Source organism: Puma concolor, chromosome C2 (assembly GCF_028749965.1).
Source record: "Puma concolor isolate L17-30 chromosome C2, mPumCon1.1.hap2, whole genome shotgun sequence".
Taxonomy (NCBI): domain Eukaryota; kingdom Metazoa; phylum Chordata; class Mammalia; order Carnivora; family Felidae; genus Puma; species Puma concolor.
The window spans coordinates 143,750,404-143,763,934 of record NC_141675.1 but is presented as its reverse complement, the minus strand read 5'-3'; the positions used below and the strand labels follow the sequence as shown (position 1 = coordinate 143,763,934).

The 13,531-nt window shown below is 35.1% G+C and overlaps 2 long non-coding RNA genes across 2 annotated transcripts in view; both read left to right on the top strand.

Moving 5' to 3' along the window:
- The window catches only part of LOC147577569 (uncharacterized), a 137,845-nt gene that overhangs the window by 44,169 nt on the left and 80,145 nt on the right, over positions 1-13,531 (top strand). The window lies entirely within an intron of this gene.
- Positions 5,993-13,531, top strand: part of LOC147577570 (uncharacterized) — a 43,431-nt gene continuing 35,892 nt past the window's right edge. The window contains exons 1-2 of the long non-coding RNA XR_015255861.1: positions 5,993-6,269; positions 7,347-7,392. This is a non-coding gene — a long non-coding RNA (uncharacterized LOC147577570). The remainder of the gene's footprint in view (positions 6,270-7,346; positions 7,393-13,531) is intronic.

Here is a 13,531-nt window from a genome sequence, read left to right as displayed (position 1 = left end):
TGATAATGTCAATTTTAGTATTTAATGAGAATTTGAAAGTCTTTTTTACATAGAATCGCAAGACCTTCTAGTAATAGCAAATTTTATCCACAATGAATTATAAATACCGGTTGCACTTGAGTTAAAATCAAATGTCATAAAGTAACTTTTCTTTTTCAAACATAGTCAAATATATTTAAACTACACAACACTTTTAAAGAAACAGCTCACAGTGCCCTTGTAATGCCTGACCGAACACCAAACCCTGACTCTTACCAAAGAGCCAAAATGTCAGTTTTGCAGCTTACTCCAGTAGAAGCTAAAGTGGTACTTTTTCACCAGAATTGTCCTGGCCGGAAGAATGTGCCTGGTGAGAGAATCCCAGAGATGGGCAAGCCAGATAAGCAAACAACAACAACAACAGCAGCAACAACCACAACAACCAAGTAAAAAGAAAATACAAATTCAAGAATACTATGGTATCAGAGAAATTTATTTCTGATAGTTCTGGAGACTCAGAATCTGAGATCAAGGTGCTAGTCTGGGTAGGTTCTGATGCAAGCCCTCCTTGGGTTATAGACCTCTTGAATCCTCACATGGTGGAAGGACCATGAGAGAGCTCTCTGGGGTCCTTTTTATAAGGGCACTAATCTCATTCACTAGGGCTCCACACTCACGGACTAATCACCTCCCAAAAGCCCCATCTTCTATACCAACATATTGTAAGATTTCAACACATGCATTTTGAGATGACACACATCCAGTCAATACACAGCTGTCATACTTGTTAACCAGCTAGAGGTGACTAATACTGATTTTAGTACCGAGAAGTGGATGTTGCTCTAACAAATGTCCAAAAATATGAAAGTGTTTTTGGAACTGGGTAATGAGTAGATGCTGGAGGAGTTTTGAAGTGCATTCTAGAAAAGGCCTGGATGATTGTGAACAGAATGTTGGTAGAAATACGGATCTTAAACACTATTCTTGGGAAGTCTTGGAAAAAGTGAAGAACAGGTTATTAGAAATCTCAGGAAAGGTGATCCTTGTTCTAAATTGGCAAGAAGCTTGGCTGATTTGTGATCAAGTGCTTTGTGGACAGTAGAACTTGCAAGTCATGAAATTCGATGTTTAGCAGAGGAGATTTTTAAGCAAAATATTGAAGGTGCAGCTTTGGTCTTCCGGATCATTTATAGTAAAATGTAAGAGAAGAGACATGACTTGTGGAAGAAAAAAAATTGTGAGGCAAAAAGGAGCCAGAACTTGGAGATTTGGAAAATTCTCAACCTATAAATATTCCAAAAAATGAGAAGGCTTGTTCTGAGGGGAACACTAAGGGTGTGGCGGAAGAACCATTTGATAAAGAGATTATGTGTATGACTCATGGACTTAATCAGCCATCTCTGCAGAAGCCAGAACTAGAGATGGGATTATACCAGTACAGTAACTGCCAGTTGGGGTTGAAGTGGACAGAAAATAAGAGACAAAGTGAAGGAAAGCTGTTAGACTTTGTAAATCCTACAGGATTGGAGCAAAGAGTTAGTTGACTGTGAACGTGCACTAGTCTTCAAAAAAGGGAAGAATGGCCCTACAGGAAATTTGGAGATCGTCAATACTGCTCTCTAGATTTCAGAGGGTTGGATCATCACCTCAGTGTCAACATGCCCTATGACCTTTAATTGCAGCCTTGGGGGTGGGTGCATCCTGCAAATCCTTAGAAGTGGGGCTGCCCACAGAGCTTTGAGGGCCTGGCCCCCTAGAGACTCAGTACGGAACCACTGCTCTCTGGGGTTTCTGAAGATGGGGCCACTGTCTCAATGGTTTGAGAGAGCAAAGCGTTGAGCCAAAGAGGGTTGTTCTTAAGCCTTAGGATCTTGTAGAATTTACCTTTCAAGGTTTTGTACTTACTTGGGACCTATCACCTCTTTCTTCTTTCCAATTTTTCCCTTTTGAAATGGGAAATGTCTATTCTTTGCCTGCCCCACCAGCGTATTTTGGAGACACATAGCTCATCTGGTTTTACAGGTTCTCAGCTGGAAGAAAATTTTGCCTTACGATGAATCCTATGCTGAGTCTCACTCATACTTGATTTAAGTGATATCTAGAAAACAATTTGGACTTTAGACTTCAGAATTGATACTGGAATCAGTCAAGTTGTTGGGAGCTGTTAGGGTGGAATGAACATATTTTCCATGTGAGAAAGACATGAATTTTGGGGGACAGGGATAAAATGCTATGCCATAGTCCCCAAATTCATATGTTGAAGCCTCAATTTCCAGTGTGACTACATTGGGAGATTGGGCTTTCAAAAGGTAATTAAGGATAAACATGGACATAAAGGTGGAGCCCTAATCCAAAAGGATTGTTGGTTTACGAGAAGAGCAAGAGGAGACAGAGATCTCTTTTTCTGCCTTGAGAGGACAGTGTGAGAAGGCAGCCATCTGCAAGTCAGGAAGAGAGCTCCTATCAGACTTTGAATCAGCCAGAACAATGATCTCAGACTTCCAAGCTCCAGAACTTTGACAACATAAATTTCTGTTGTTTAAGCCACCCGATCTAATAGCAAACTGAGCTAATACAACCTCCCCATGGTGCCAACCTGTTTTGGAACATGACACGAACAGGAGAAAAATTACATTGCTTTAAGCTAGTAAAAATTGGAATTGTTTGCTGAAGCAGTCAAACTGCTCTGACTAATATGGTAACAGAAGAAAATATGTGGAAAGATAATAATAAAAAGACACATAGTAGCTGCCAGGAAGCTAGAATAAAACAATTATTTACCATATGAGGCAAGAGATTTAGCATAGGATTTAAACATGCAGAATATTATCACTCAGTGTCTGACAAAGAAGATAGTAATTATGTTACTTCCTTGAGCTCTGTGAGACTTTCTTTCTTTCTTTCTTTCTTTCTTTCTTTCTTTCTTTCTTTCTTTCTTTCTCTTTCATTCTTTCTCCCTCCCTTCCTTCCTTTCTTTCTCTTTCTTTGTTGTTTTGTTGCTTCTTCTTTCTTTCTTTCTTTCTTTCTTTCTTTCTTTCTTTCTTTCTTTCTTTCTTTCTTCTTCCTTCTTCCTTTTTAATAAATTCTTCACCAGAATGTCCTAATCATATGAAAACCTGAATCAGATTTAGCAATTATGGGTATAGCAAAGTACCAGCTTGTTTTTTGTTTTTTATTTTTTTAATAGATGTCAAAATAAGAAATTAAGAATAAACTCTGAACAGAAGGATATATCCCTAACAAACACATTTCTGGTTTGGGGAATGAAACAAAAGTGGAAGAGTAACAATTAGCTGAAACACAGCACACAAATTGTTAAATCTGAGGTCTTGGCCAATAAAGAAAGTCAATTTAAATCATGGCCACAGTCTTGAATCGGAAAGTTTCCTTTATTTCCCAAATAAAAGAGTATATTTTCAATAGTTTGTTTGAAAGAGAGAGAATATGCATGACATATTAGAGCCATTACTTATCTGTTTCCATGTTAACATCTTGCTAGAGAAAAGCTTATTTTGTTCATCACTCCTAACAGGCGAGGCTATGCAAATGTGCCCCCAAATCTGTAGCAGCAACTACAGTCTCAGATCTTAGTGGTTGTACAAATCCAAATTTGGTAGGCAGAGTAGTGGTCTACCAAGATGTCCATACCCTAATCCTTAAAACCTGTTGAGTATGTTACCATGGCAAAAGGGAATTTGCAAATATGATTAAGTTAAGACTCTTGATATGGAAAGATTACTCAGGACTATCTGAGCAGGCCCAATATAATCATGAGCGTCCTTATAAGAGAGAAGCAGGAGGGCCAGAGTCAAGAAAAAGATGCGATGATAGAATCAGATGCTGTGGTGATGTGACCATGAGCTAAGAAATATGGGAAGCCTCTAGAAGTTGGAAAAAGCAAGGAATGGATTGTCCCCAAAGGCTTCAGAAAGAATGGAGATGGGCCAACATCTTGATTTTAGTTCTGTGAAGACCATTTAATATGTATGTTTTTAAGTTTATTCATTTATTTTCAGAGAGAAAGAGAGTGCAAGCAGAGGAGTGGCAGAGAGAGTGGGAGAGACAAAATCCCAAGCAGGCTCTGTGCTGTCAGTGCAGAGCCTGATATGGGGCTCAATCCCATGAACCGTGAGATCATGACCTGAGCTGAGATCAAGAGTCAGATGCTTAACTGACTGAACCACCTAGGTGCCTCTGTGTGAACCATTTAGATGTCTCAGCTCTGGGGCTATTAGATAATTTTTTCTAAGTCATTAAATTTATGGCTATTTGTTATAGTAGCAATAGGAAACTGATACCACAAGTTTATTCTTATCAACATCACAATACAATTGCAGTTCTGACTGTTTTTCCCTTAGCGGTGATTCCGGGATTCTGAGTCTCTTCAAACTAGTAGCTAAGTAATATGAACAGATTCCGAGTTTGCTGCAGAAAGCAGGAGACGACTGACCGATTCCCTAGGAGGTTTTTATGGCCAGAATTACCTTATATAAATTTCTTCCATCTTCTACTGACTAGAATTCACTCATATGGCTCCAATCTAACTGTGGGAGAGTCTAGAAACCTAGCTGAAACACAGAAAGAGGGCCTATTTAGTGAATACATAGAATTTTATTAACAGTCATGTATAAAACCCTTTCTTCTCAAAACCTTTTAATGACTGTGATACATCTCCTTAAATTTACCGTCGGCACGGAGGTGGTTGAAACCAATAAGAATATTGTTCCTTTGAACAAAATTTATTATTTCCTCCCTAGATTTTCATAGGATGCTTTTTATATTTTCCTCATATTTCATTTTTATCAAAGAATTATTTTAGAAGGAGTATATTTTATAGATATTTGCATAGAACACAGTAAGTCCTTCAAATTGAGTTGTATTGCTACTAATATGATATATACATATTTATATCAATTGGTAGTTTTTAAAGTGGAAAAATTTTTCTTTGGTTATTTCAGATTATTACTTCTTTTTCCTGTTTTTTTTTGTTTGTTTGTTTCCAAATCAGGATCCCTTACATTTCTTAAAATCAAACTTTGTTCCCCTACTTTTGTATAATCTTTTATCATTGACCTTTGTCATGACTTTTCTCTGCTTTCTGCAATAATTTCTCAAATTTATCCTCAGAATCATTTAAAAATACTTTCCATAACGTGAAGTGTAGTGATTTTAAAAATATGGATGTTAAATTTACCATTAAAATTTGGCTTGGAGTACATAGTAACTGCTTACTTGATGTCATAAGTGAACAAGCAGAACCAATATTTTGTAGTGTTTATGTGAGGATAAAATTAGATAAAACTGTATGTCAGATATTTAGAGGTAAACCTCCAAACCCAGAATGACTGTTGACTCAAATATTTTGCACTTGGGAATATGACAATTGTTGAAAATTTTTCTAGGGATAGTGACTCAAAGATGAGGAAGACAATCTTCCTGTCTTTGGAGTGCATCTTTACATAATCAGAAATGACCATTTGAAGAGATAGTTACAATTTTAAGGAGATCGTATGTGCTTGGAGAGTTTTCATTGACACACAATGTTACATTAGTTTCAGGTGTATAAAAGAATATCTTTATGCTGCATATATTCAGAACCTCAAAAATCCATGTGTTGGCGCTGAATTTACAGGCACATGGTAATGTGTCCTGGGTTTTTTCAAAACTCCAGTTGGAAACTGTACAAAAATTCGTCTCTAATAGCAGCTGAAGCGTTTCAATTTGAGTAAAAACTGGTCACTTAACTTATAATTCATTGTTATAATTTGAGAACCATTCTCACATTCATTCTCCAGTTTTGTTGTTTCAACATTTGTGGGTCATTGGATTTCTTAAAACATTAAAGCAGATATCCTGTTATTTTTACTAATTATGATTTAATACAATTGGCAAACTACAAAGTCTAGTTCAGCATATCTAAAATTAGGTGACCCTCTCCCACTGATTTTAATAAATGTGCCAAATTTTTTCTCTGGAGCATATGGATAAATATTGAAGTGCGGTTTCAAAAAGAGTCATCTAATAATCACCTCTTGGGAAGAATTTTGTTTTTGAAACATCCTGTTTTTTCATATGGTATATATTATAGAACTTGAAAGCTGTATTATAATGACTATTGCCTCTTGCAACTAAGGAGAGTGTTTATACAATAAGAATGGCAGGTTTTAAAGAAAAACGTCCCGAAGCACTTAAATAAAGCAAATTTTCAATAATCTTTGCAACTTTACCTTACCCAGAATTATTTTACAGGATGACTGAAATAAAGTCAAAGCAAACATTTCTGTAATCATGTAAGTAATATCTATTCCTGTTTTATTTCCACAGATTGAACTATTTAGTCATAATGATGTATGTTGCCTAATGATTAATGATAGAAAATCAGGTTGAATCATTTCAGACCTTTTATTGTACATAATAATGATATGAATAAATTGATAAAACTAATAGCTGTTTGAGTAAGATCGATTACATTCAATCAATGTTTCACAATTTCCAAAAGTGTACATATCCATTATGTCTTTTTATCTTTACCACTACTCTATGAGTAAGATGAGAAAGAGGTAACATTTACATTTTACCCAACATTTCTATTTTACTCATGGCCAAAGAATTAAGCAACCTGGCAAAGATCATAAACAAATTAGTTATAGACTTGGGAATAGAACTACTTTTTAAAATTCTGATAAATAAAATCAGTCCCATTAGTCTTTGGCAAATGAAACCTAGAGAATTATATGAAGATACATAAGGTCCTTTTCTAAACGAATGGTGGTCCTGTCATATTTATCGTCAAGCAATATTCTCAATTTATCTTGTTATTCTGATTTCATTGTTACTGTCTCGTTATGAGATAAAGTCATCTTTCAACTGAACTCCTCACAACTAAGTTTTTTAAATGTTTATTTATTTATTTTTAGAAAGAGAGAGAGAGAAGGGAGGCAGGGAGGGGCAGAGAGTGAGGGAGACAAGAGAATCCCAAACAGGCTCTGCACTAACAGTGGGGAGCTCGCGGGGGCTCAAACTCACAAACCGTGAGATTCTGACCTGAGCTGAAATGAAGAGTCAGATGCTTAAGTGACTGAGCCACCCAGGTGCCCCTCCTCACAACTAAGTTTTGTGTCAGACCCAAAGAGTTTCAAATGAGTTCCAATTGAGTTAAATGTTTTTTTATGCCTGTATGTTCCACATTATAGAAACTACCAAATCATTTTTTCCTATGTGTTTGTACCATTTTGTACAGCAATGCATGAGAAATCCAGTTGTTTCACATTCTTACTCACACATGCTGTTGGTAAGCTTTTACATTTTAGTCATTTTAATTAGGTTTTTATTGTTATCTTATTTAAATTTTGATGTGCATTTTTCAGATGCATAATGATGTTGAGCACCTTCACACATCTTTATTTGCCACTGGTGAGTTATCTTTTGTGAACCATCTTTTAAAATCTTTTGTACATTTTTAAACAACTGGGTGAGTTTCCTTCACACTGAATTGTTGAATTTTAAGGACTCTTTATATATTTTAGACACAAGCGTTTTGTCAAATATATTTCACAAATATTGAAAATATTTTATCGTTGTTTATGGTTTGTCTTTTCACTTTGTAACAGCATCCTACAGAGGACAGAGGTCTTCAGTTTTGATGAATTCTAATTTATCTTTTTTTAAGTCGTCTTCTTTTATGGTTTTGCTTTTTATGTCCTCCCTGAAATGGTTAGAAGATGTGACCACAAAGCAAAACCTCTAAATATTACATAAATACTTAAATTGCCAAATATTTGAGTCTGGGTTTCTTGGTATAGATTAAAAGAAAAAAGATATGTACAGTAGCAACTATTTGTTCTGGCAATAAGCTAATCCTTTCTCGAGTAAAACCATTTTCACAAACAATTTATACTGCGATGAAGGTCTTTGTTTATTTATATAGGGAGTGTTTATTTTTCTAGGAAAGTGAACTTTCCTCTTTTCTCACATGTGTCATGAAGAACTTGAAGCTTTCTTGAGTGGTGGAAACATATTGATGCTTTTTTAATCAGCTCAGACTCAAGCATTGTACTGTAAATTGCACATACAAGCTAATCCTCTTAAGGAATGTGATGCTCAACAGAGAGCAACATCCAAGTCAGAAAAATGCCAGGAGCGCAATATGTTTCACCACTGCACCCACACAAACTGCTGGGGTGATGGCTACTGAGTGGGGCACATGGTAGCAGAATCTCCCAGATTTTAATGCTTTATTAGAATGGGATGAAGACAATCCACATTCAACAATAACAGTGTGCTCTCATGACATCTATCTTGTCCAAATCTCCAGAAACTTGACTACATTTCATATATGTGAGTGTTTTTCTGAAGTGAAACTGACTCCAAATCCTTCCTGTTTAGAAGCATTACAGTGAATACAGCTCTTTCTAAAATAAATTGACAATAACATTTCTTCAGTATGCTGACTTCTCCCATAGCACTTTGTTTGTTTGTTTGTTTGTTTTCTGTTAATTTGTTTCTGTAGAGTATGGTTGGACCACCAAATGGATCCAATTTGGCTAACATTTGCAAAACTGAAAATAATGGTTAAGCCTGTTTCATAGCCCAAAAGAGAAACAAGTTTATTAAGGGAGTTTATTTTTAGTGGTTTTGTTCTCTTCCATGTATGTGAGAAGTAATCCATAGAAAATTAAGGTCCTTCTTGCTTCCAAATAGTGGGTAGAAATTTTATATATGGTCCCATATTGGATGATTAGTATGAAATTTGGTACGATCTGGCAATTTGTTGGGATATGGGAATTCTATAATAATGGAATATTTAGAGTGACCATAAATTATCACATCAAACTGATGTTAAAGAATGGTCTGTTTTAGGGGCACCTAGGTGGCTCAGTTAGTTGAGCATCCAACTCTTGATTTCAGCTCAGGTCATGATCTCATGGTTTGTGGAATTGAGCCCTGCGTTGGGCTCTGTGCTGTCAGAGTGAATCCTCTCTCTCCCTTTCTCTCTGCCCCTCTTTCACTCATTCTCGCACGCTCTCTCTCTCAAAATAAACATTAAAAAATTGTCTATTTTCTTTAAATAGTTTTCTATAAAATGGTGGGGCAACCATGGATTCTTATAGGATGACTTTGAAACAGGGGTTTTTACTGACATATCTAATGACCATTCTGGCTTGGCCACCAACAGACTTGGATTTAAAGAGGGATAGATTTCTGGAAGATTCTTTCTGTATGAATTTCAGGGCCATACACTAAGAAACACAAAATTGGTACCCATAATAAAATTGATTAGCAAGGGATCCATTCTGATCTCTACATTGCTTCCCCCCTTCCCTTTATATTTTGCTATTGCCAAATGCAATCAACATGCAATATTAGTTGTGGAGCCTAATCATATTCTAGAAAATTCACACTGATGCAGTATGCTTTTCCTTTCCTATGCAGAACCAAGAGCTTATAGAAAAAAGCAGTCTTTAAAATTCTGCCCTAACTTTTTATTTTCAGTAATTCCCTCATTCACTCATGGTAGACAAATTTTTGCTTCTATATTCCTATCATTTAGTTCTCCTGGTGGTTCTTTGGTTTCTTAGCCTTGTTTTTTAAATGTTGGTATTTCCTAGGCACAATAAAGAAAACAATTACCTTAATTATCTAGTAAGTTCACTTTCCATTTTGCAAAGTATTTGAAATATTTACCATTCCTATAAAATAATTCAATTACAAAATTAATCTTTGCTTATTTAAAATTCTGATACAGTAAATGATGTATACAGGAAATATTAACTACCTCTATTTTCCATACCTTGAGTACAGAAGTGTGCACATTCCTAAATACTATAGTTTATTGCCCTACAAATCATTAAACAAATGTCTCATATAAAAATAAATAAATAAGTAAATAAATAAACAAACTATTTCAGTGTACCTTTTCTAATAAACTGTCTAAGTTCCTGTTCCTCAAATACTCTTTGAACCAGCATCACCATATTACTGGTTCTTTCGTTAATGAATTAGTTATTATTAATTAGTTATTAAAGCATTGATATGAGCTGATTTCATACTTGAATGACAAAAATGTTTTCGACTTTTTAAAATTATGTTTTAACAGTATCATCAGAAATGCATACATGTGTGCACAAAAAGGTATGTGCATGAAGCTCATAGCAGAATTATTTGTAATAACTTACAAGTTAGGAATATTCTATATGTTGTTGTATATGTAGGAGGAGGATCTTTTTGAAAGAAATCTTCAAGTTTCGCTGGTGTTCCCTCTACCCAGTCTATTAAAGTGTGAAATATTCACTTCCTTGGCTTCTATGACCATAGATTACTTTGGTCTGTCTCTCTCTCTCTCTCTCTCTCTCTCTCTCTATATATATATATATATATATATATTTATTATAGTGTATAGTCTTCTGTTTCTGACCTGTTTTACTTACTACAGCAGATGTGAGATTCACCCTTGTTGTCACACGTAGCAATAATTGCAGAAAATTTCATAATATATGTTTTATATTCTTTCTTCTTTAGAAAGATATTTGGGACTTTATTTGTAATAACTAGCAGCTGGAAAGCGCCACAAAGACAACTTTTGTTGTTTCTATTGTTGTTATTGTTTCTACCGATTATAAATCAGCTGCATGCCCCCCCCCCCGAAGGTATTTAGTTGCATTGAAATGGGACAAAAATTCTAGAATGGCCTGATGTATAGAAATCAAACATGGGTACACACTGGGTCATAGGGAACATATGTTGTCAATTTCTCTTTTTCTTGCACATAGTCTTTGCTTAATTGATTAATTTTGGTTAATTCAATTTACCTTTTTTTAAATTTTTTTTTCAATTTACCTTTTTTTAAATTAACTATGCTTTTGCATGTTTGAGTAACAACTTTTTCTATTTCTAAGAATCAAATTAAACTTGTTCTCTGTCCTTAGATAAAAATAAGAAAGCTCCTCCTAAGATGCTTTAATTTTACCTTCCCACATCCTTAATTGATATGAAGTCTTTACAGTTTGTTTTTACTTCTGTACTCCCAGAACAAGACATTTAGAAAGATTTTTTACTTCATTCATTTTTCCATTTGGCAGAAGGATTTGATCAAGAGAGTTAAAAAAAAAAAAGTGACACTGCCCTCAAGTCTCCCTGGATGTATGTGGGGTTTCTCTCTCTGTCTCAGACCCTGAGACCATTTCAGCCAAGATGTTCTCTTTCGTTCTTGCCCCATGCCCCTCCCCATGAAGTCCAACAGCATCAGCAGGATGCAGCAGGCCTTTGGTACCAAATATGATACGCAAGAAGATGTTAGTTACCTTCAGGAAAGCAGTGAATTACAGAGACAAGTTCACTTCTATGGCCACTTGGATGAAAACTTCCGTTTGGTTTTCTCAAAAATAAGTCAGACTTGATATGCTGAAAGAATACCCATGATCTTGCCTGACTTCACTCATATCTGGTCCATTTCTAGTGTTCCCTCTCTCAGGACACCATCAAATTATGCAAAGTAGAAACTTTGATCTCCTTCCTCTTACCCTATATCCAAACCACTACCATGATCTGTTGAATTTTAATTTCTAATCCATGAATTCTTCATGAGTTGTAGATTGGCCTTAAAGGAATGAAAATTAGTTATTTGGGGGGGGGGGGCAACAAAACATTTTCCTTTTTTTTGGTTCAAATATATATATATATATATATATATATATATATATTTTTTTTTTTTTTTTTTTTTCCCTGTAACCCGATGGAGCTGATTTGGTCATTGCAGTATTCTTTGACCTACTCCCCTTTTTAAAGACATTAATATTCCAGCAGCAGTCATAGCCCTTCATTTCAAGGGAAAGAAGTTAATCTTACAATCTTAAATGCAAATTTTGGAAGTCACTTATCCTTGTATGGGCATTAGAACCACTTGGTCAATTAAAGCTTAAATCCTGTCAGAAAACTAATATTTCTATAGCTTCTCTGAAATAAAACTGCCAAATTATTTTTGGCTTCGCAATGTTTTTTTGTGTGTGCATATTACTAAAAATAAGGTCAAAGATTTAAGAGTTTGGGTTTCATTTTAAATGAGGCTTAAATGGAAGAAACACAATATCTTTACTAAATAGCTACAGAAACAACTGGGCCATCACTGTTAAATTAGTTTGAAAACTAGGTTTGAATTTACATATTTGGGAAATCAAAACTCATGGAAATACTAGCTGCCAGATCTGTGACAAGTCCACGTTCCTGTTCTTTTCGGTTTTCCTTTTCAGATAGGCTTACAAAGTAAGTGCTAAATTGAAGGGAAGGACAGTAACATGGTAAATTAATAAAAACGATATCAGAATATTCTTATCACAACAGGAAACTTTTTGCTTTCTTAATGCCTTTAATTTTCAATAATTTACTCCCTAAATTGAGCCTCTCCTTTTTTTTTTTTTTTTTTTGCCTAAAGTCATAGTTTGTAACTCTTCTGTGCATTTTGTCTATTTTGTCTTTCTTTACATTTCTTCTAAGCAGAAATAATCAACATATCTAGAAGGCCTGCCTTCTAAGAATATTAGGTCTGAAATGGAAATAAATTTAGTTAATATTCCTAGCTCTGCTTAACTTTGAGACAAATTTGAAACTTTCCGACTGTGGTAACTTCTAGACCTCTGTCCTCTAGACTTTTGAATGGACTCCAGAAGGAAAAGCCAAGCTTTCCTTCTAGTTTACATATCAGTATAATGAGCTTAGTTGATAAGGTCTCTGAAAATACTTCCAGAGTCATCGAACCCACTGGATTTCCTAAGCATTCTGGCTTCGTAACTTTCTTGGTTACAGTACATTTTCAATCCTGTGGATTTGCAGTGTTGGCGAGTTAAGCCATGATCGTGTTTTCTCCCTCATCTGAAAGACTGGAACATACTTAATAAATGTGTACTTTTCCTTTTTCCCCCTACAACTGGGAGATGTTTGTAGAGTAATGTTAAGCCATTTACTCTCCATGAAGATTTGTGTTTTCTAAAAAGGAAAATCATGGTTAAACAGGCCTCATTGTCCTGGAATTTATTTAAACTCACAAGCCTGTTATTTAAAGATAGTTCTCATGCTTCATAGAGCTATATCAATTCACTGGAAAAAAAGGGAGGACTTTGTTATTGATGCTTTCCAAAACCAAAATAATGTTTATATATTTGGGCACAACTAATTCTGAAAACGAATAGGAACCAAAATGTGAACTGTACTTTTTCAGTTTTTTTTTTTTTTTTTTTTTTTTTTTTTTTTTTTTGGAAGCGACAAGACTCCAACATTTAATGTTGAGCACCTTTGTCAGGCGAAGGTAACTTTCTTAAAAAAATATAAATAGTGAAAAATAAACATTTAGAAAAGTGGGGCCCCCTCGGCAGGCAGGCGGGGTTCTTTGGTGGGGGCAGGGTCATCAGAGCCCTCCCAGGTCATCTGTGAGGAAGGCCAGCAGGAATGTGTATATATATGAAATATATAATATATATAACATACACACACATATATATTATGTACGTACAGATATTTGTACATATATACATAATATGCATATATACACATATATGTGTAT